Below are 22997 nucleotides of genomic sequence, written 5' to 3'. Positions count from 1 at the left end.
ATAGTTTATTACTTTCTGTCTTTTTACAGAAGTAATTGAAAATCGAAAAACAATTACCAGATTAATTGATCTCAACTAGTTGCTTGCCTAGGTTCTGTGTTACATGGACCATATGATCACACTAGGGTTGCAACTAAGTCATATTTGATGTTCAATTAATCAGATTATTCATTTATTCTATTAATGTCATAAATGTTTGTGACTTATTGTTCTCAGCTCTAAATCGTACCAGGGAACACACACATGCATAGAGGACCTGTAGAGGAATACAGACACGCAATGAGGTCAGAAAGGCAGCCAACAGAGAGCCATGTCATGTCACCTACTATGTGCTGATCAAAGAGAAGTTGTTTTTCCATTGATAGATTTTTATATTGGAATAAAAGAAGTTGATCAGTTAATGTTAATGAGAACGTTTAAAAGCCCTTCATTTCAATGGCCTGAATCACTGGATCAACCAAAGATTGTAATGACCCAGGCCACGATATATCTGAACAATGAGTCAATTCTTCATCCTCAGAGATGTGTGTGTGTGTGTGTGTGTGTGTGTGTGTGTGTGTGTGTGTGTGTGTGTGTGTGTGTGTGTGTGTGTGTGTGTGTGTGTGTGTGTGTGTGTGTCTGTGTGTGTGTAATTTGATGAACCAAAATGTGACTAATCTTAACGGACATTTGAACAGTGATCACAAGCAGCAAGTTTCCTTCTTTAGAGAAATAAAAGCATATTTGTAGCCCCCAGACACCTCATGTGAAATTCCATCTGTATTTTATTTGGAGGCGCTTGCTGTCCTTTTTGCTCCTTCTGGCTCTCTGCTGCAGGAAGTGACTACGTACTGAGGAGGATGCAAATGTGCGGTGGAGATGAGAGTTGCTATGAATCAGACAATAGTCATGGGGGTGAGTGGCCGCACACTGCAGAGATCAGTCACAAAGACAAATGACCAGTTCACAGGACATGAGCAAAAACATTCCTTCCAAACTCAGAACAATTTTAACACAATTTGTCTCTGGCATCCAGTTTATATCCTGGAGTTTGTCTCTTTGCCCATTCATTGTTGGGATAGTTAAGTATTGGCCCACTTCCAATTGCTGTTGGGGGGGAAAAACGGTTGGAGAATGGGCGTAACGCCATCAGTATGTGTGTGTGTGTGTGTGTGTGCGGTTACTTTTTTTCCTTTTGTCTCATTGCAAAATGTTTTATGAATCAACATCTGTGTGCAGACAGGCATGCAGCCTTTCAGAGAGGCATGCTTACATACATGGTCTCCCTGTCCCTCTGATCTCAGGCTATGACTGCTGACTGTGGAGCCATTGTTTTAATGCTAATTGAGTATAACTTGGTCATCCCATGAATGCCTCTTGGCCCAGTTTTTATGGTACTGTATCCAAATGTGCATCTCTTTCCTCCTCAACTTCATTTGATCTACTCTGCATATAGAGGGTATGGTAAGCGAATGTGTTTGTGTTGTTGATGAGGCTGGGCAATATGTGAAATTAGCTCTATGAGTGGGACATAAGGTGATTTCAGAGAACACAAAAGCAGTTGAGAGGAGCAGACATCTAACTGAGGTCCTTTTAAACGGTGTTGAGACGGAAACTATAGTGTGGCTCCTTCCAGTATCGTACACTTATATACAGTATTCTCCATTTTATTTAATGCTGATACTGAGCAAGAACCGCTCCCGTGGTACTACACGTGGGCACTGGTATGCCTTCCAGTGCTGTTTATTTAAGTGCTTGATTAAATTGTAATTAGCCCTGCTGATGCCACCCGTTGAAACACTTGCATTGTAATGTGCAACTCTTTGGCTGTTTTTAGTGACTCCACTCTGCACAGTTGGCTGCTGCCCAGATGCTTTCAGATCATGCAGTAACTGCACTCCTGTAAGTAATGGGTGAAACTTGTTTATTCCATTCAAAAGCAACAGTTTTCAGGATTAAGTATTGGCTGTCTTTGTTTTGACGCATTTGGTGTTTTATGTAAAGAATTTTGAATTGCCTTGTTGCTGAAGTGCATAGACTTGCCGTACCTTAACTATTAGCCTGCCAGTGTTTCTAGTGCCGCATTTCCTCTGCATGGATAGTGCCTGGTACGTGGTACTTTTTTGTCACCACCCCTTTGAGGTTCTTAGCAAGCAGAGCCAATACTACAAGGTGGATTTGAAACACTGCCGACACTGATTGGTCAGAGAATTGTCAATCACGCGACACAGGACCTCCTGCACAAACCCGACATTTCTTAATAGCCAAGCTACCGTCAATAGTGACCTACGCCTTACAGTTGACAAAGTGCAGATGTTGTTTGGGTGCCAATGAAAGGATTCAGCAAGTGTTGGGTTGAGGATGATGTCATGGAAATTTCAAACGGCGACACTATGGCGATCAGCTGAGAACCCCGTCTAATTGAAGGGGGTACTATCGGCAGTGGGAAACTAAATAGAGAGAAAGATGTGACCTGATGATGCCAGAAGGGAGTTGAGTCGAGTCAAGCCATACAATGTAGTTAGAAATGCGGCATAACTGTACCTCAGTGCTTTGTGTAGAGTGTGTGCCTGTCCCATAGGATTAGGCCAGAGAGCAGTGGGGAGAGGGAAGTGACAGTAGTTTGGGTGTTTCGGCACACAACAGTAGAGCCTGTTATCATCGTGGGAGAGGAGGAGACGGATGAGCTGATAACTCGAAGGGAGAGACATGACTTGGCAGGGGAGTAGGGATAGGAGGACAAAGACAAGGAGAGGCTAAAAGGGAGGCCTCTTTGTATAAGAAAATAAGAAAGCCAGCCCATGTGCTTCCATCTCCTCTTTCACCTCCTTAATTTGTCCAGTCTGAGAGGCGAGGCTCTACCTAAGAAGTAATAATGGTAATCAAAAAAGACAAAGATGGAGAACATAGCAAAGTGAAATTGAGTGATGATAAAAAAGTGTGTGAATATTATACAACCCCCCCTCCCCCCCAAGAGAGAAAAAGGAGGGTGGACATTTTGTCTCTGTGCTGCAGCTACCAGGTGGCTGCATGTGTGTGTACTGAAGGTCACCGCTATCTTCCCGCCGGATGAAACTCTCTTGACCCACTTTGTTGCCCAAAGGCGCGCAAACACCCACAGCGTCTCCCCTCTCCTCCGCCTCAGACATGCACTTAGGCAACCTCATGAACTCTTGTCACTGCTCTCAGCCCAAACACCTTATCTCACACATGGCTGCTTCCATTAAGCACATTTCTGACATGCTGCATCTCGTTTGTTTAATCTGTATTAAAACCTAAATGTCAAAATGGCAAGTTGTGGTTTTACCTGAGGGTTATTTGCTGGAGCTCCAAAGTTAATCCATAGATTGCATTGAACTTCTCATCTAACTCTCAAAAAGTGAATTTAGGTATTTCCCTCAAATATAAAATCCTACCTTAACCCTCCTCTTCCCCTCTCTCCACCTTTCCACCCTTTTCTCTAAACTTTTTATCGTTATTCAAATGATTTCATAAATGTCTGCGCTTGAAAAAACTACTTGGCCAGTGTATGCTTTTGTGAGCACATGTGTTGCTCAGTGTGGGTGCACATGCATGCGTGAGTGCACGCATGGCTGTAGAACCACACCCTGGACTCGAGCCACACTTTAAACCAAACACAGAGAGAAAGGGAGGCGACTTCTGGAGGGATTTAGCTTGTTGTGACTGCGCTCTTTTGAACTCACAGTGAAGAATGAGTAAAGTGGCAGCCACGCAGACCTTCACACCATCTCTGCTCCTGTAGCCGCAGCCCATTTTAAAGGAACAAAGTGACGATCATATGGGGATCCAATCCCTCGGCTGGAGTTGTTTTGCTGGTTGGAATAGACGCACCTCCCTGCTGTTATTACTGGCCAGATTCCACATCTGAGATTCTGCTTTCGGGGGAGATACCTCAGATAGTTTTGAGGGGCTGAGATCTCTATTGACAAGTACAACTCCCCCTCACCTCCACTGGTTGATTGATACAGCAACCAACAAGCATGCATAGATTGTTGCCGCTACTTCAGCATTGGAGCCATACGCTGGCTTAGAGGGAAACGGCTTTTAAAGTAAGTCTAGGTTGACCTTGATTCTGAAGGGAAGGTGCTGAAAGAGCTTCAGCCACATCCTGTGTTCATAATGGCGTGTTCATATTGGCTAGTTGGAACATACACACACGCACGCACACACACAACCACACAATGCTACTGTGAGTTAAAAGGAGCCACACCTTTCTCCAGTAATCCTCTTTCAGTCGAGACAACCCCCTCTTCATAATATCTGCTGAATAGGCTGTGTTCACCTGTGCTCACCATCTGCCTCATTGTGTAGAAGTCTATCTATGTCTGTTTGTGTGAAGCATTTACACATGCATGCATGGATTTATTTGAGACATTTTGTTTGACTTATTTTCATTTTAATCAAGCAATAAGAAACCCAGCACGTCAATTATAGCAGCCAGTTAAGAACAAATGGTGTGACTGGGAAAATCTCCACAAAATACACAAAAGCATAAAAAAAAAGACTAAATGGATTCAATGTAAGAAAAACAATAAATAAATAAGTATATTTTAAAAAACTGCGACACACCTTTTATTAATGAATTATGGTCAGTTTTCTGCACATCAATGTTCAAGACCACCTTTAGAGTGACTCTAACCTTCAGTATCTGATCCCTTATCCGATGAGGCGTTCTTCCTTTTACTTGAGAAGGATCAGTATTCTGTCAGTCAGAGAAACACAAGCAGCTGTATTTAATTAATATTGTGTAAGATGAGTTTCTTCAGCAACTCCTTCAACTGGTGCTGAGTAGAGATGGATTAAAAGGGATCTCAACCCTTTTTAGTGTTGAAAGTGCCTGTCCATTACTCACAGATGGAGGGCAAGGTGTAGATAAATGGTTCGGTTAAATGTTTGTGCCAAGCTCATAGGAGCCTCCCGTACATATCAGAATCACATTTATTTGTCAAGTATGTGTACACAAAAACAGAGAACGTACCAGAACGTGCAGTACCAAGGCTGCCATCTGTGGTGCCATCTTCTGTGTTTTGTATGGGCATTTTAACAAATATACAATATTTGAGATTTACTTATAGTGCAATTTGCTCGGTTTTAGTTCCCTGGCTTGCTGGCCTCATTCTTTTTCTCACACTTTCTCAGTTTGTACAGTACTTTGTGCAGCGCTGTGTTTCAGCTCAGTCTCTATGGACCAACTGTACCGTTCTGTTTGCTCTCACTAGTCAAAGTCCCGCAGGCAAACAGTGTCTGGTCTCTCTGGGGTCTGGGACTGTGCTACAGCGGAGCCAGGCCTAGCCGAGCTGCACTTCTACAGTTTCACCAGAGACTCATGTTACCACAGTATCTGGATAGTGGTGTTGTGTGAGAAATGGTAGTGTATGTGTAAATGTGTGTGTGTGCATGTTGGCTCGGGATCCAGTGTGGACTCGAGATGCATTTTTTTGGGCAGAGCACACAGAGTGCACACAGATCAATACAAAAACGTCTCGCAGATGTAAAGTTTTAGCTCGCTCTACTCACAGTGAGGATTTGCCCTCACAAGGAGAGACTGAGGGGGGAGGGGGAAACACTAGATCACACATTACAGTAGGTGTGAGAGGAAGAGCAGCAGACTCTTGTAGAAAGAAAGATGTGTCCCTCCTGGGTAAGAAAGGCATGGACGTTGTTCTTTAAGTTTATCTAATGCACAGTTGTGTCCAAATGAAGTTGCATGTTCACATTGAAATGGCTCCCCTCAGTTGGTGGTGGCAGTTGGATTGAAGGAGGAGGGGAGGAATGAGTGATTATGAGACTTGGGGTGTGCTTTAACCCACTTAGCACACCATCTCAGGGTCTCCTGCCAAAACGGTGAGTTTAGAGCTTTTAATCCTCTTCCCAGAATGAGCTGATAGTTTGTTGCTTGTGACTTCTCTCTTGTCTTACTGTCTAGAAATAGTATCTGTGTGAGTTTTCTTTTATCCTCCCTTCACAGTTTAAGCTTATTTGTACCACTGTGATGTGTTTATTTGTCTTGTAAGTGGATTCACATGAGTGTGGATCTGTCCATCTTGAAGTGAGAGTTGTGAGAGTTGTGTGTGTGTGAGTTGTCAGGCAGTTCCCTGGTCATAAACACAGCAGTGAAGTAACCCTGTTGTGGTTTGAAGTAAGCCTCTCTGTTGGCCCTTCTAGCGTCACAGTCAGCCAGGCAGGCTTATTTATTCCCCCGCCCCCCTTCCAGACTGGTTTGTGATGTGCTGGCCTCTGGACTACAGTCCAGTTTTAGTCCATTTTCTCCCAGTTTACTTCCAGTATCACATGCCTGCTTTCCACCCACTATGCTGGGCTTCCTCTCTTAATAAAACAGGCTCATAACGCCACGTTCCTTGCATTCTTTATGTGCAGGCTTCTCTCGCCTTTTTCACATGCATGGATGAAGAAACTCACAGAAGAATGCAGACCACAACATTGAAGCCAAATTGTGCACAAAGCTTTTAGTAGGGCTGAATGTTTTTGCGATTTAGATCGGTTTACTTGCCCATGTTGTGCATCTGCAACGTATTGGATATTCACACACCATTTTAAGAAGTTTCCCTTCTTTTGTCCAAGTGGAAGAGCAGAGATCGAAGAAGAAAAGGAGGAGGGGGTGCAGGAACAAGTGAAGGCTGATTCAGTGGTGGGGGGTGCGTGGTTCGAGCAGCAGCAGCCCTGTCACTGTAGGTTTACGTCTAGACTCCCCCCTCCTTCTAGCCGAGTGGAGTCATAGCAGAATCAGGGTCAGCCACGCTTGCTCAGTTGCTACCCGGTCCTTATTTTGTCCCTCTTTCCCAAAAACAAACTCTCTCCTCCCTGCGTCCCTTATCATATCCATCATTTTACATCTTCCTTCAAATCATTCGGTCTCACTTCTTTCTTCCTCTCATACCTCTCTTAATATCCCTCCTCATCGCATGCATTTACTCTGGGCACTTTCCTCCCTGAGCCTGCTAGGGGAAGAGAAGAGGGTGAGATTTATAATTAACAAAGGCTGATTCTAGCACTGAAAGGGAGAGCTGTCTGAAGAGTCTGTGTGGAGGGGAGCGCCGGGCAGGGTGCTGAACAAATTGAGTATCAAATAGTTGTTCAAGATGGGGAAAAAACACACTGATGAGACACAATGAGTGATGTGATCTAAAAGGGGTTGTGTTTGTGTCTTTGTATGCAAGTTTTGGCCAAGTCCAAGACGCTTAGCCATGGCATCCACTACGATGGTATGTAGTCCAACGCTGCATAAAAGCTCTGATGAGCTTGGGCAGCCATGAACACTTATTACCCTCTCATAAAAGATCTTTGTCCCCTCAAGACTACATTATCTCTGCTGAGATGACCAATAGTGATCTGTGCTGTTGTATGTCCATAATAAAATTACTCTATAGCTGTTTCCAAACACATCAGATTATTCACGTGTCCCCAAAGAATATACAAATAACAGCATGTACCTTTTGCAGGATAAAGCTACACAGACCGTGAGTTTGCCAGCAGCACCAGTTTTATTGTCACTTGGTTGGTAAAGCTTTCATCTGCCAAGTCATTGGTCCCAGATTCTAATCCTGTATGAGTCAATTTAGAGACACGCCGGTAGCAGTTGATCAGAAATTACACGCCTCTTCAAAATTCATCACTGTTTCAGTCTGCTTTAACCTTCCTCATATGAGATGACAATACGTCTTTTTTTCAAAGAAATGTGGAACTGACAGTCTCATCAGGAACAAAAAATAAATAAAGTTCCCTTTTATTTTTTTTTGTGAGTAACGTATGAGTGGTGAGGTTAAGGACATGTTCTGCTGCGTTGAGTGCAAGGTGATGCGGTGGAACACAGTTGGGGCCCAAGCCAGCCCTCAGTCAATATTTGCCTCATTGAGTGCCTACAGGCAGGAGAACAAACTAAAATAGTCTGCCACATTTCTTAGACAGAGATACAGAGCTTCTCTCAGAGGCCTCAGCTCCAGTGTTAACCCTCCTACAGCTGCCACTGAGTATGTGCGACACCTGTTCTCCAGGTCTGTGTTTATAAAAAGCATCAGAGCAAAACCACAGCACTAAGTGGTTAGTGGGCGGCTGCAGCAGAAGCTTCGTTAGACGCTCAAATGTACAGCATTTGTGTGTACGTGTGTCTTTAGCTCAACGTTTGCATTGTGAGCTGCTTTTCGTGGACACGTCGTTAGCAAACAGCTTGGACACAGGCCACCCGGCGAGAACTGGACGCTCTGCTGTTCGTCACCTACTCGCTCTCTCTCATCTCCCTCTGCTCGGTCCATCTGGCAGGGAAAGAGAGAAAATGAACAGTAGTGCACAGGTGGGAAGAGCAGCCGTGTGCGTGTGCGTGTGTGTGTGTGTGTGTGTGTGTGTCTGCAACACATGTGGCACGTAAAGAGACCGGCTTGTCTCATTAAGGAGACCTCCCAGTGGCTTAACATTTCCCTCCCCAACCAAGTAGAGTTACAGTGTACAGGAAGTTACAGTCCTGTAGGAACAGGGGTCGGGTTTTGGTTTTGTTCCTAGTATTTATTTAGTTTTTTTTAACTTACAAATATGCCATTTCAAAGACATCAAAGTTGTTGTCAGTTCTAAAAGAGATCAGCTGAAAAAGCAAAACTCTCCTCCAGTTTCTGTTTGTATAAAGTCAGGAGGTTATTGTGTGTGTATCGGTCAACACGCTGTGGGCATGACTGCCAAACAAACAAATTGTTACTCCTTGTTCGTGAAGGTGTGCAGTGACTCATGGCATGGCATGCTGAAACTCAAAGTCATCCTCGTTGTTCTTTGTATGCTGCTGTTATGAAGTTGTATTTCCTGTTTTGCCAGGAGTTCCTGCAACCAGCGGCTTTGTTTGGAGGTTGTTGGTTTGGGCTGTTTGAACGTGTATACATAAAAAAAGTGTTCCACAAGAGCGACAGGCATGAAGGCACATAGATTTATACATGGAAAAATAGCTTGATTTATTTCTTTACAGCAGTGAGATCACCATTGTAAAGTGTTTTGAGGTCTGTGTTGGGATCGGTAGCTATGTCAGAAATAAACCACATAGACATATCTTTTATAGATATTCAGTATGGCTTCACTGAAGAGTAAAATGGAAAAGGAATCAATCACACTTGTGCGGTCTCCATGTGGTATCACCACAGCTGCAATAGCCTTGATGTGTATATTTTGGAGTTGGTGTACATCAGCTCCAGAGGATCTAGAGATCCTCTGCAACACCCTGATGCAGAAATATGTCTGGTTTAACAACCAACCGTGGCAAAAGTTTGCTGGCCAAAAGAGCTCCCAGCTGAAATGTGTCTGAATGTAAATATTCAGCAGTGACAACTGAAGCTGGTTGTAAGAATTTGGTCATCGCGGTGCTTATACTGGGATCTAGTAGTCTTCTAAAACATCTTACTGGTTGCATGCGGCTTTATACTAACCCGCCCATTTGTCAAAAATTAATAATCGGGAAATCATTTTGTTGATGGTGAATCAAGCGGATGTCAAAGAGACTGTGCATAGCTACCGAGCTACAATCATGAAAAGTAACGACAGAAAAGAACGTATATCTATTTATTTCTTCAATTAGTATGAACTAATGTTAACAGCTCCTAGCAATTAGGCTATAATGTTTATTTTGCACTATTTAGAGATTGAGCTGTGCAACTCTCCAGATTGTCAACAAACAGTATAACATAATGTTTAACTCCTCTGTGTTGAGATTCAGTAGTTTTAGTAGTTTCAGTAGTTTCTGCTTGCCAAATTTCAGACTGCCTTTTAAAACTTGCTTGAGTGTCTGTTAAATACAGGATCATATATTTGGAGTTCCCCCGTGCATTCCTCCTCTTCATATTTTCCATGTTTCCTGCCTGTAGATCCTGTTCAGCATTTTTAAATCTCTGAGGGTACTTCTTTGGATTAAAGGAAACTCACAGAGCAGTACACTGAGTGAAGTGACTATTGTATGTTTTAGGTGATTGTGAGTTATTGGAGAATGAGTTGTAATTAAATTTGATCTTGTATTTACTTTACAGATACAAGAGTTTGGATGTAAACAGTTGATTGCTCATCGTTCAGACAATGACATGGCAATGGCATAGCTCCATCTCTCATACTGTGAGTCTCTGGCGTCTCAGCAATACATACAAAAAAAAATGTGGAACTTAATACGCAGACTTTACGAGGATGTTCTTGTATTTGGCCTCACGCTAGAGGAGAGAGGGGGAAAGGGAGTAGTAGCTGTGTTTTTAATTCCCTCCAGCCGCTCTGAGCCTGCTTTGTCTAGAGTCCCTGTGGTGGATTGAAAGGGTCTGGGTCAGGATCACCCCAGGACAGGGTGGTAGTGGTGTGGGGAGGGAGCCATCCGCCTGAAAGTAGACGAAGAGAGAGGTTGGGTGAGGACAGGAGAGTGACATTTAAAAGACATTATCTCTCAAGAGTTGTTTTACAAATATCCACAATGTCTTAGCTCCCAGTACAGGAACTTTCTGTTCCTACTCCAGTCTATAACCCGATGTCAGCTGTTCTTGTGTGGTCGGCATTTAAACCATGCGATAGAGTTCGGTTGTTGAGATTAAGTTGTTTTCTTCCTTTTCGGCAAACATATGGACTTTAAGCTGTTCTGCTCTCTGTTCAACTTCTGTTTGCTCGATTATATTTGTTTCACATTTACATGAGGAAACCTCTATATATTCTGTTTCATATAGAATAATAGGATAGCTTCAATTCTTCATAATTGTGGACAAAATATTTTTATTGTATTAGCAGTTACTCCAATATTTCTATTGCATATGAGACTGCATACGTTTGGCCTTTTCAAAGTCATGAAAAATGATTTCCCACATAATCTTAAATCCTGATGTTCAATAAATAATGGTTTAACTTTCTTTTATTTTACACATTCATTCATTAATCACCAAATCCTGCATACAGTATAATCAATGTATCCAGGAGCAATGGTTGCAGGGTTGTAGAAGTGATTAAATGCCCAACACTCCTTTATTCGCCACTGCTCTTTCTTAGAGATTTCTCATAGTATATTTGGAAATTCCAGCATCAGATAATGATGGAAAAGATTCAAGATGAAAATATGGAATAGTATGTTTTGGATCTGTGTGCAAAGAATTGTTGTCCTGCAGTAAAGCATCATGTAGAGTTAATAGTATCCATTTTTTCTTTTTAATCTTGGGCAGAATGTCCTGAGAGAAACATATAATGGTGACTGCCCTACATATCCTATCACATACTACTATGACATTCCTTTTTTTTACTAATATGGCCAATTAAAAGTGAGCCTGTAAACATACTTCCTCTCTATACTGTACCTCGTTTTATGATGCAGAAATTGTACTGAACAATCTCCAAATTCGGCATCAGTTAAACACTTTTACTTTTACTTAGATTATTTTGACTTTACAGTATTACAACCACAATATGCCCAGCCTTTCCCACACTTTGTCTTGGCCTAACCACCGAATACAGTACAAATCCAGTGACAGCAAATAATGTACGGAGGAAATCCCAAAGGAGTCCGTCATTTAACAGACATCAGAGGAACTAGCGGGCACTATTATCTCTATCTCTGACCGCTATCTCTCAGCCCTGCCACACACTCTCTCTCCGCCAGCTGAGCTTATCTAGGCCAGCTACACAAATGCTGGGTGGAGGCAGCTGAAGTCGTTGCATCAAAAGCCCAAAATCAGGCAAAAGGCATGGCTCCATCATAAATAAGACGGTAACTGAAGGAAAGATGATCTGCAACAGTCATGTTTGTCTCATCTGGGAGCTCGCAAAGTATCCACATAATAAGGCGCTAATTGCCTCTTCTGTCAATGGCACCATTCAGGGAGGAAAATCAAACCGTGAGAGGCCTGGTGAAAAAAGAAAGAGAGAGAGAGAGAGACTGCCGGGGTTTGTGTCAGAGGCCCTCTTTGTTTAACTGCACTGTAACCCCACCACACACACACACACACACACTCACACATTGACCCTATTTTGCTATTGTTGATGCGTCATGCAGAATAGGTTGCAGAAAATAGGACAACATTGTCACTTCTTATTAATCAGCCATGTTAAAAAATAAAACAGATGGAGACGTCACTCAATGTAACTCTACTCCTCCTTTATGTTTACAAGTAGGTGTGCCACCTTTTAGCGCTACTTGAGGTTTTGCTCACATTTCAGCATTTTTTCATTGACGATGATGATGACCACGAGACGGTGGGAAATGTTGTCGGGACTGCAAGGTTCATGTCCACAAGTCATCTAGGGCTGCAACTTATTTTCATTGTTGATTATTCTGCCTATTACTTTTTCAAGAAGTTGTTTGTATAGCGTATAAAATGTGATAAAATATTTTTAAAATGGACATCAAAGTGTCGCCTTCACATACGTTGTGATCTTTAATCAAAAGTCTCTCACAACATGTTTGCTTATAAAATGACAGGATTAATTGAAATGAAGTTAAAGTGTCTATTTTATGGGTATATGTTTATACTTTTAGATGGTGGAAAGGTGGCAGAAAATGAGGAGAGAGGGAAATGGTGAATGACAATAACATTTAAATTAATGAAGGACTCTGACCACACTTGCACTAATGATATTTTGGTTTCTTAACTTCTAAACCACTGGAGCACCCCTTGTCTTCTATTAATCAGATAACTTCAGAGATCAATACAGAGGGATCGTTGTATGACGCCATTGACTACAGTGTTTCTTTTTCTTCACTAATTCTTAAATGTTGCCAGATCCCGTTATTAGCCTTAAATACCCTTTTTGGCTCCTTTTCTGTGCTTGTACTGATTAAATAATTTGTTTTTACCGAGGTGCGTGAAGGAATGCGCTTTAGGAATTTTTTTGATTGAGGCTTACCCTGCGCTTCACCCTCCCTGATCCGGTCACTGGAAGTAGTGAGATGGACTCTTAAGTCAGTTGCTTGGCCGGCAGTCTGATCAGGGGGCCGTTGAATGAAAGACTACATCTGTTTACGTCAGTAGACTGCAGCAGCACAGTATTTATATATCGAGAAGAAGGAGTGTGCTTTAAGCATCCCAAGCTGTTAACCCTGACTTCTGACCTCCCTTTGAAGGAGGGAGTTTCCTTATGGGAATCAAGATAACCATTATTTGAGACATTTTCTTGTGCACAGCTGTAACCATGGCTCTCATGTAGACCATGAAACCAGTTCTTCTCTGCCAGGTATCGTGTTTCTATAAAAGTAAAGCTTCCGGAGGAAAGCCCCGACTCCCTCCCAGCTGTTTGACACATCGTCTCTTTTCCCTGCTGGAGGCCTTCTATTCCTGAAGCCTCATCATCATTTATCCTCATCAGTCTTTCACTGCTCTGATTCCGTTACAGGAAGAACCTTGAAAATAACCCGCAGTACAGACTCACACACACTTATATGTCGACACACTTCTGCCCCCGCTTCCTCTATTAAGGCGTATTGTAGAAAACTACCTGGGAATATACCCGCACAGATACACAAATCCTTTTGTATCCTATTTTGAGTTTTAGAAACCTTTTCTCCTTTTATATTCATCAAAATAAGCTGAGCGTCATAAATTAATCGGTGTTCGATTTGTCTTCACACAATGCAGCTATAAAAAAACGTGTCTACAATTTTAGAAATTCTCATTTAAATCAAAGAATAAGTCAACAAGACTACAAATCTGCTATGGGTACTTAAAGGAATCGTTTGGCTTATTTGCGGTCCAGCTGAGAGTAAGGTTATACAATTAATACCATCCGTTTTTTTTAATGTTTAGAACCACACTCTAAATATGCATAAGGGAATCTAGACTCACAGGAAAACAACCGTGTGGGAAAGCTCAAGTAAGAGAAAAGATTGACAAAAGTATTGTGCAAAACACGACAGATGCAAAACATGTCTGCCATCCCACTGTGTCAGCTATACATCTCAGCTTCAAAAAGAGACCTTGAATTGTTACCTGCAGGCACTAAAGTGATGCATTACAATCACATCCTCTGCTGCCTCTCATGTGTGTATTTATAGAGTTTGTGTGATATTATGTAATGGTGATTAGCAACCCCTGAACCACAATCAGATGGCAGATCTTTTTTTGGGGGGATCTGGGGGGCAGTATTGTCGCTGAACTCTAAGTGGAATCAAATCACAGTACACAGCTTTGACATACATGGTAGATATGTCTGATTAACATGAGAAGATTGGTCTCTGCTGTCCAGTTCTGTTACGTAGCAGAGTCTCTAGAAACAGGAGCTCAAATTGCTAATCTGTTGCAGCCACGCCACACAGCGATCTGACTGCACCTGTTCTGCCAAGCTGTGCTGAGGACGAAGGGGAAACGCCAGCTCATCACTACTGTGCCACACAGATTGAATATGACAGATGTATTTACTGTATGCTCTCACGATCTGCCTACAGAGCTGTCAGCTTCTTGACAAGTGAGCAAACATGAATTCAACATTATTCCTAATTCTAAAAGCGTGTGTCGCTGATACGGTGCACTGGCTGTCGAACTTGCCCAGCTGCCTCTTGACAGAGCACAATCAATTTCTGTCTAATGATGCATTTAGCAGTGATGTCCTTTATTGTTTCTGAGATATTAACTTGCTTCATAATACACCAGTGATAATATAGTAATTGAATAACGTAATCATCTTCCCTGTAGCTGTGTCTACAGTGTATGAATGTAACATGATTGTAAGTCGCTTTGGATAAAAGCGTCAGCTAAATGACATGTAATGTAATGTTGATCATCCTGATGAAATAAGGTGCGATATAGGTCGTTAGCATGTATTAGATTTGCTAGTCTGGAAACACAAGTGTTCAATATACTTTTATTTTGCATAGGACCTTTAATATCGTAAGTGCTGTAGTAAACAAGCAGCCATGCCTCTGTGTGTGTGTGTGTGACTGTGCGTGAGAGCGAGTGTTTCCTCGATCGCCCGTGTGCAAGCCCTCGGGTTAATCAGTGTGGAGCAGCAGTAGCCCGCTGTTCTCCCCTGAGATGTCTCTGTGGGAGCTGCAACAGCTGTGACGGTGTAAGTCACCCCGAGGACACACACACACACACACACACACACTATCACCTCACACCAATGGGGAGAGAGGCCGGGGCCCGTTTGATTTTGCATTGTGAGCAATCAGTCAGTCAAGTATTATTATTATTATTATTATTATTATTATTATTATAATTGTATTATTTTGTTATATTTTATTATTATTGTTGTTATTATTTTTGTACTGTTTTTAAAGTCTATGCGGTTGCGATATGCTTGTATACTAAAGATTTATTTATTAATCTGAACACATTATCAGCTGTTTCAACATTTAAGACCCTGCTACAACATTATTTCCCTGCATATCTTTTCAGCCATCTAATTATTGTCAGGAATGTGGCCTGTGGCTTGAGTTTGGATCAAATAATTAGTGTGGTGTTCATTTCAACAGAAGGAGTTTGATTGGTCTTGCGTCTGACATGCAGACCTGGACTCACTGGGAAGTCCTTCTCATTTACAGGAGCAATCTAAAGACGAAGAGGGTGTTTTGTAGATGTTTAACCCATAGAATTCCAGTCATAAAGTAACTAAAGTTTACCCTTTAAACTCCCCTGCTAATCCTCCTTACTTACTCCGTCACCAGGTTCAAGCTTTGCAGATGTAATTGAAAAGCCTTGGCTCTGGAGCAAGGCATATGTCTGGTTATTTCACCAGAGATAGTGTCTAAGTCAACCTTCTATAGAAAATGCACGGAATTCACTAGACTGGATTATGCCATGGAAACAAAAACAAGTAACAGATGCTGGAAGTCTGCTGATGAGTGCACGTTTACTGCCCTGAGCTTTTTCATGTCTTTGAAGAGTTAAGAGCCCATTCTGACATGCTTTGATGCTTGTTTGGCTCGTGGTCGCGGGAGGAAGCGAGGGGAAACGGACAGACTGAGGAAACCACAAAGGGACGAGGAGCGGATCTGCGGACGGTTGGGTGCACAGTGCAGAAATAGAGGTAGAATTAGAAAGTAAGAAAGCTCCTCTGCAGCACCTTGCATGAGCAGGAGTTTAGAGTGTGAAGCAGGTGTAGTGAGAGCTTTGCTGCAGTGACACACATTGCACTGCAAAGTGACCAGCTGATGCTGGCTATGTGGATTACTGCCTCTTATTATTTAATGCTCCACTCTTCAGGTTGTATGTCCTGATTGCCTGCGGCCTGCCGCCTACATCATACGTCTTTTCGCTGGTGCACCTTCTCGTTCCTATAGCAACCAGCATAGCGATCAAACAGCTTTGGCAGCATTTCCAAGTGTTTTTTGGTGAAAAAAGGACCTCTGTGTATTGCATATGACTTCATCACTGCATTTTCCTCTAATGTTGCCTAGATTTAAAGCAGACAGCGAGTGGACTTCACTCAGTCCTTTAAACATTTAGAAATGCCACTTGTAAATAGTTTATTGTTTGTGTCAAGGAAGCTCTGGTTGGAGTATTGTTAACGTGATGCAATCATTTGTTGGCAAGTAATAATTATTAAACAAACACCCACATACTTGCAGTTTAGGATTTTTTCCAAAATGTATTGTGAGTAGATAATTACGGCCTCTTTTGATGGGTGATAGTTGTAAGAAAACAATAATGCACTGCCTGATGTGTATCAGATAATGCAAACATTGGAATTGGCGGATCATCAGTCTCACGTTTAGAAGAAATCGTCACTCCTATTGATCAGCTACTGATAGATCAGAATAACTCTCAGTTTGATGTATTTATAGCAGACACATGGATTTTCCGTTGGCGTGCCCTCATGCGACACTCCCACTCATACTGATCTCATCCTAATGAAGACCTCCACAGCGGGAAGCGTTTCAGCAGGACAGAGCCACGCGACAGGAAGCAAAGCCAGCTCTCTTTGTCTCTCAACACACCAATGTCGCTCTATTTCAATTTGAATAAGATGCAATGGCTAGAATCACGGGGGAAGACGAAGGGGCTTGGAGGGGATCGGAGATGTGAAAGGGATGAAGCGTGGCAGTCCACACCTCCCAGTGTTGGAGTGTGAATGGGGCTGCCCACCCCTCTCTGCAAGGGGTTTCCTCCCTCTCCTACAGCATGTGTTCTCATTACACATGCCAGACTACAGCATATTATGCAAAGACTATGCAATAGACTCAATATTCGGAGAACACTGAAGTGAAACTGTTTTATATCAATCTCTGTCAGATGGCCATAATGAGAATAGAAAAAAAGGTAAACCATTTTGAAAAAGGAGAAATTGGTCTTCAGAATTCTTCTTCCAAATTCACTAGCTTGAACAGGATAATACTCCAAAATAAAAAGTGTTGTTGTATTTGCCAGGTGTGCTCAGTGTTTTAGAAGTGAAATTTTAAAACGGGGCTTTAACTGACTATTATTTCCGTTATCGTTTTATAAAAAAGGGACATCACAATCTTTCAATAGCTTGCTTTTTTTGACCGACACTGCAAAACAAAAACAAAAATACAATTAATAATAGAATTAAACAGAGAAAATGGATCATACGGGAAAATGGATAATTAATGCCTGACAACAAAAATAATCAAAATAGTAGCTTTTCTGTCTGTCAAATAAGCAATTAATCACATACTTGTTTAAGATCTAATAAGAAAGTGTTGACTTCACTGTGCCATATAACGGTGTCCTCCGCCTCTCTTCTAATGTCAGTGAGGATCAACTCCAGCCCCTTCCGGTTTTGTAAAGGATGAGCAGTAACAGATGATGGATGGATATATACCGTGACATGCATTCATCTTATACCCAGAGCTGAAGACAAACAGTCTGAATCTCTTTTCAAACACGCAGTTGGAACTTCAGTCGGCTGAACTCTGGAGGAGTACTGACACAGCAAATACTAAATATATAATATTCAGACATCACTATTGTGACAGTAATCCCGTCTTGATCACAGCAGTGACGGTGAGCACAACTCTATTTTTATCCACATCAGTGGTGGCTCCACTGCTGCTGTAATGATAAGAGAGCTGCATGTCTTCTTTGAAACATCCCTAACATATGAGTTTATTTATGTCTATAAATATTTATGCTGAACTCATAGTCTTACTGTACTGAAAACCTACTGTAATGTACACAAACACTCACAAGGAATAAGCCAACCGTGCTTTGGCTGTTTGACAGTTCTGTCTGGCAGGATTCAGAGACTCCCTGACTAAATATGCAGCAGACATGCAAGACTTTACCAGAGTCGACTTCCACCAGACAATTGCTTCATGTTAAGGTGATGTCTAGATGTGTGGTGTTTGTGGAGGCGACAGAGGTCATTTGTCTTCATCCTGGTGTTCATGGTTACTCTGTTGTAGTTGTTCTGCAGTTCCATTGTGTCATTTGACCCAGTGGACTTCACAAGCAGTTCATGTTTCGGTTGAAAGAACTCCTCTAGATTTAGTTTCAGGTACTTCAGGAATATCAGCAATGCCGCAGAAACCAACTCTGTGAAACATTTTAAGTGTCACGAGGTGATGATTCCACCCTGTGGCAGTTTGAGTTGTGTGTGTGTGTGTGTGTGTGTGTGTGTGTGTGTGTGTGTGTGTGTGTGTGTGTGTGTGTGTTTGAGTGAGTGAGTAATTGTGTGAGAGAGAGAGACCAGCTAATGTATAATGTTTGTATGTGTCCCTTTTACTTCTGCTGTTATTGACCGTTTGACCACTTTGCCAAAGTAGTTTATGGCCTACTAGTTAGTCAGGGTTTGTCTAGCTTCTAATGCCAAAACAATACATGTTAAAACACCCATGCTTATTGTTCTCTATGAAAGCCCATTTTGAGATGGTTCCACACTACGACCGCTGTCTGAATCGCAAGTCCATTGTGTTCTATGAGCATCAGTTGATGTGAATTAAGGTGATTAATTAACTTATTTATTAAGTGTTGTACCGTAGTTTCTCAGATAGTTTTTTTATTGGAAAGCAACTATGTTCAAATGATTTGCCGAGTAGACTGGAGCGATGAGCTGACGCTTTGGGAGCGACGAGCTGACGCTTTGGCAGCGATGAGCTGACGCTTTGGCAACAATGTCCCTTCTTCAAGGGAAAAGCGTGACAACATTGTATTCATAGCTTTGGACGTTGGGTGTGTGTGTGTTCACACATTAGCTGTAGTGTATCACGGAGGCTGTGCACCGTGGTACAAAGTCTTCATTTCATTTCCAGGGCAGTGGAGTGAAACCAGGGCCTTGAATCATGCTGATGCTGCTGACTTTGTTAGGGCTGACACTTTGCTAAAGGAAAATAACACTCTCACTACCATTGACCCCTATCCGCCCCTGCTGCCCCTCAGTTAAAGACAGTGTTAGTATGCTTGCCATGGCAGCGTAAGTGGACTCTGATTCATCAGTATTGATTAGAACTGTATTTGTCAGACAGTAATGGCCTTACCCTCAGGACATTATGTCTGCTTATTCCCACCCACCCCCACGGATGGCCCCACTTCACCCCTCTCTTTATGTCCTACTTCTAATTGAAGAACCCTCCCCGTCTGTTCTTAGGCCCCTCCACCTCTAATCAAAGTGCACAAACTCCTTCATTTTTCCTCATCTCCTTCCTTTATCTTACTCAAGAAAGAGCTGGATGATGAAGACATCACATGTGTTTCGTGTCTGTATGCTTCAGTGTACCGAGGAAGGAAGGAATCCGCTAGCTGTTTTGATTTCTCATTCATAGTATTTCAGCTAATACTAACACATCAGTTATATACATGGTGTGTGTGTGCATGTGTGTGCATGTGCGAGATGCCACACAGCGAAACCGCCGCAGGCATCTGTGTTCAGACTCTTCACAAACAATAGACATGTCTGTGTGGATGACCTGATGAGCGTGGAACTGATAACAGCTGCAGAAACATGCACACACATGAACTGAGTTCTCAATTTCTCTCTTTTTTCCTACAGAGTAAAACACTGAGCCTTCCCTGCATTGTGACGTCAAACCTCACCCACTTTACCTGCATACGGCACAGCTGAAGGCAGAACAAGGTAACGTGTGTGTGTGTGTGTCTGTGTGTGTGTCTGTGTGTGTGTATGTGTGTTTATATGCCTATTTCGTCCATGTCTTGATACTTAGATGTGTCTTCTTTATTATGCTCTGATTTAACTTTGACCGTAAGTCGCTTTGCTTGCAGAATGTTTGGTTATAATAAAAGAGACACTTGATAAAAGGCTAATTAACTTGATGACCTGGACATTTTTCTGCAGTGTCGGGGTGAGCTGTCTGCTTTTTGTAGATAAAGCATTTCCTCATCTGCATTTTGTACTGATAATGAGAAGCAGGTCACCTTTTATATACTTTCCTCCATGAAGGTGAGCTGCACTGATGACCACAGCGAAGAGAAACTACATAATACAATAATTCACAAAGATTTGGTTTAGGGTAATAAGTGACATTGTTGGAGGTACTTGTACTTAACTTGAGTGTCTATTTGAGGGAAATTGCAATCGGGTTGGGTCATGTGATGACATTTCCATAACCTATAGCAATATCCTAGAGCCCATGGGGACTTTATTTAATAGTTTTCCCAACCAAAAAAACTTATTATTATTATTATTATAGAATACATATAAGCATATATTTGTTTTACCATGAAACTACACAGAAACAAAGACTTTGGAAGATGATCTCTTCTTAATATTCAGTACAGTTGCTTGTTAAACGGTTAGATACTATGGGTTAGAAGTCCTTCAATCCGACCTCCGAGGTTCATGTCTTAACCTTGTTGAAGTGTCCTTGAGCAGGCCACTGAATTCATATGTACAGCCATCTGTTCTTCAAACCAGCCCATAATGTAGCTTGATCTCTGTCATTGTTTGCTTAATTTAAACAATTACACTAACTGCTGCTGATGTTTGATGTCTGGGGAGTTTTTCTACTCTGACCTACTGTACTGTGAAAATACAATTCTCTGTTGAGATGAGAAGGATTATTTCTGTAAATTAATCAGCATCCAGAGAGATTGAAACATCTTATTCTAGCGCTGTGATATCTGAATATTAATATACTCATCTCCACCTCCCCACTGTTTCTCCACCTCCATCTCGTCTTGTTTTCTTACCACCACTCATCTGTTCTTTATCCTGCAACCAAACCAGTGATGAATGGTGTTGTGTTGTGATCCTCCAACTAGATGCAAATTGTCAGACTTAGTGCGAGTGTGTGTGTGTGTGTGTGTGTGTGTGTGTGTGTGTGTGTGTGTGTGTGTGTGTGTGTGTGTGTATGGGGTGCCTGGTATTCCTCCTCCTCCTCCTCCACTTGTGCTGTCTCAGTGTCATGGGACTGCAGACAGACAGACAGACAGACAGACAGACAGACAGGCAGATGGAAGTGACACTAGCAACATCAGAAGATTGAGCAAAACAATGTAGATGGAAATCAGTGGAGACAATGATAGCGGGGTCGGGAAAGACTTGAGGAAAAGACTGGGGTAGGAAAATTAGTGGCGAGGAAAGGAGGGCTACAGGCAAAGAGCTGTAGCTTAAACAGTCTGAGAGGGAAAGATGTCGCCTCCAGATAAACCAAACACACATACAAGCTCAATATAGACCAGAGTTGGGGGCTTCAACTCTGTATTTCCTTCTAGCACAATGTTCCGACATGTCAATGTTGTTTTTCAGTGTTTCCTGTAGAGGTTTGTTGTTGATGGAGGAGATTCAGTTTATAGCTGACGCACAAGTTTGAGACTTCCAAGATCGCCTGCAGTGTTGCACGTAAATAATGTGGCGCATGAGCATTTGTGCCACGACCACTAACTGTATTTTAGGTCAGATGAAAGAAGTTTTCCTTATAGCTGGGTTCAGGTGTGATGTGGGGTCAGAGCCATGTGGCTACATTTGGTTTGTGTGCCAGCACAACATTTCATTTGTTTATCAAATCTGTTATTGTAGGAAGGAACGCAGGTTGCCTCTTCATCAGCCTTCTATGATTGCTATCTATTCCATTTCCACCGCTCAATGAAACATACTGATTACAGACAACTTCACCCACACCACTATATCTTTTAAAGGCCCTGACCTTTTTAGCAAATCACTGATGTCTTTTAATTGTAGACTCCAGCAGAGCTGTTTTTTGTACAGTCTTTTACAGTATTGTCTCTTTGGGTCCAACATCTAGTCTTCGTAAGCAAAATAAATATTTCATCTGCCACATTTTAGTTACTGGTGATTGCAATCCTTCTTCCTGGGCTGTGAAAAGACCCCTTTGTGTTGCGACTACACTCAAGTAAAGAGGGATACAGAGTATCTTGTTTTCTTAGCTAAGTCCTTTGAATGTATCTGCAAAATAATTAAGCAATTCAATTTAGTTTATTTCAAGGTGTGTAGCCCAGTAAGGCTATGCAAGGAGGTCAGCCAGGTCAAGACTCAAGTTTTTAGGTCTGCATCTTTATTTTTTTGTTGCGGATTCAACTGAAACAAGCATCTGTGTTGCCAACAGTAGTACACATTATTCAAGCTGTCTCACAAAGCTTGAGATTATGTGTATGCATTTCTTCAACTAAATGTCATCTCTATGATTTTTTAAAATGTGTCACTTCGGCTGGCTATAATTTCAGTACGTTTTTACGTCTAAATGAGTCGAGGTCGTTCATCCCTGATGGCACCTCCTGGTCTGCCTGCACAAGGTGGCATGAATGCTGGATGTGCCGTCCCTGCCGGCACTGTTGTATTACAGAGTCATGCTCTACCCTGCTCCCGTCAGCCATCTGCCAGTCATATGTACAGCCATCTGTTCTTCAAACCAGCCCATAATGTAGCTTGATCTCTGGCATCATTTGCTTAATTTAAACAATTACAGTAACTGCTGCTGATATTTGATGTATTTCTCCAAGGATTTATAAAAACCTGTTTTGAGCTGCCTTGACACAATGTCAGCAGTTTGTTTGTTGACATTTAGTTAATTGTAGATTTTCAGAAGCCTTTGGTCTTTGCCCGTACATCTCTTAATTTGATATTTGCTTGCTGCCACACATCCCTTCTTTAATCTCATACATAATTAGGCTGCTTTCTGTTTT

At 42.1% G+C, this 22997-nt stretch overlaps 1 protein-coding gene across 1 annotated transcript in view; it reads left to right on the top strand.

The window, feature by feature from the left end:
- Window positions 1-22997, top strand: part of sipa1l3 (signal-induced proliferation-associated 1 like 3) — a 62692-nt gene that overhangs the window by 6726 nt on the left and 32969 nt on the right. The window contains 1 exon segment of the mRNA XM_034547812.1: window positions 19888-19971. The gene's annotated coding sequence lies outside the window, so the exon portion shown is untranslated.

Source organism: Cyclopterus lumpus, chromosome 13 (genome assembly GCF_009769545.1).
Source record: "Cyclopterus lumpus isolate fCycLum1 chromosome 13, fCycLum1.pri, whole genome shotgun sequence".
Lineage (NCBI taxonomy): Eukaryota > Metazoa > Chordata > Actinopteri > Perciformes > Cyclopteridae > Cyclopterus > Cyclopterus lumpus.
The sequence above is the reverse complement of the archived record's forward strand: the minus strand, read 5'-3'. Positions and strand labels throughout refer to the sequence as shown.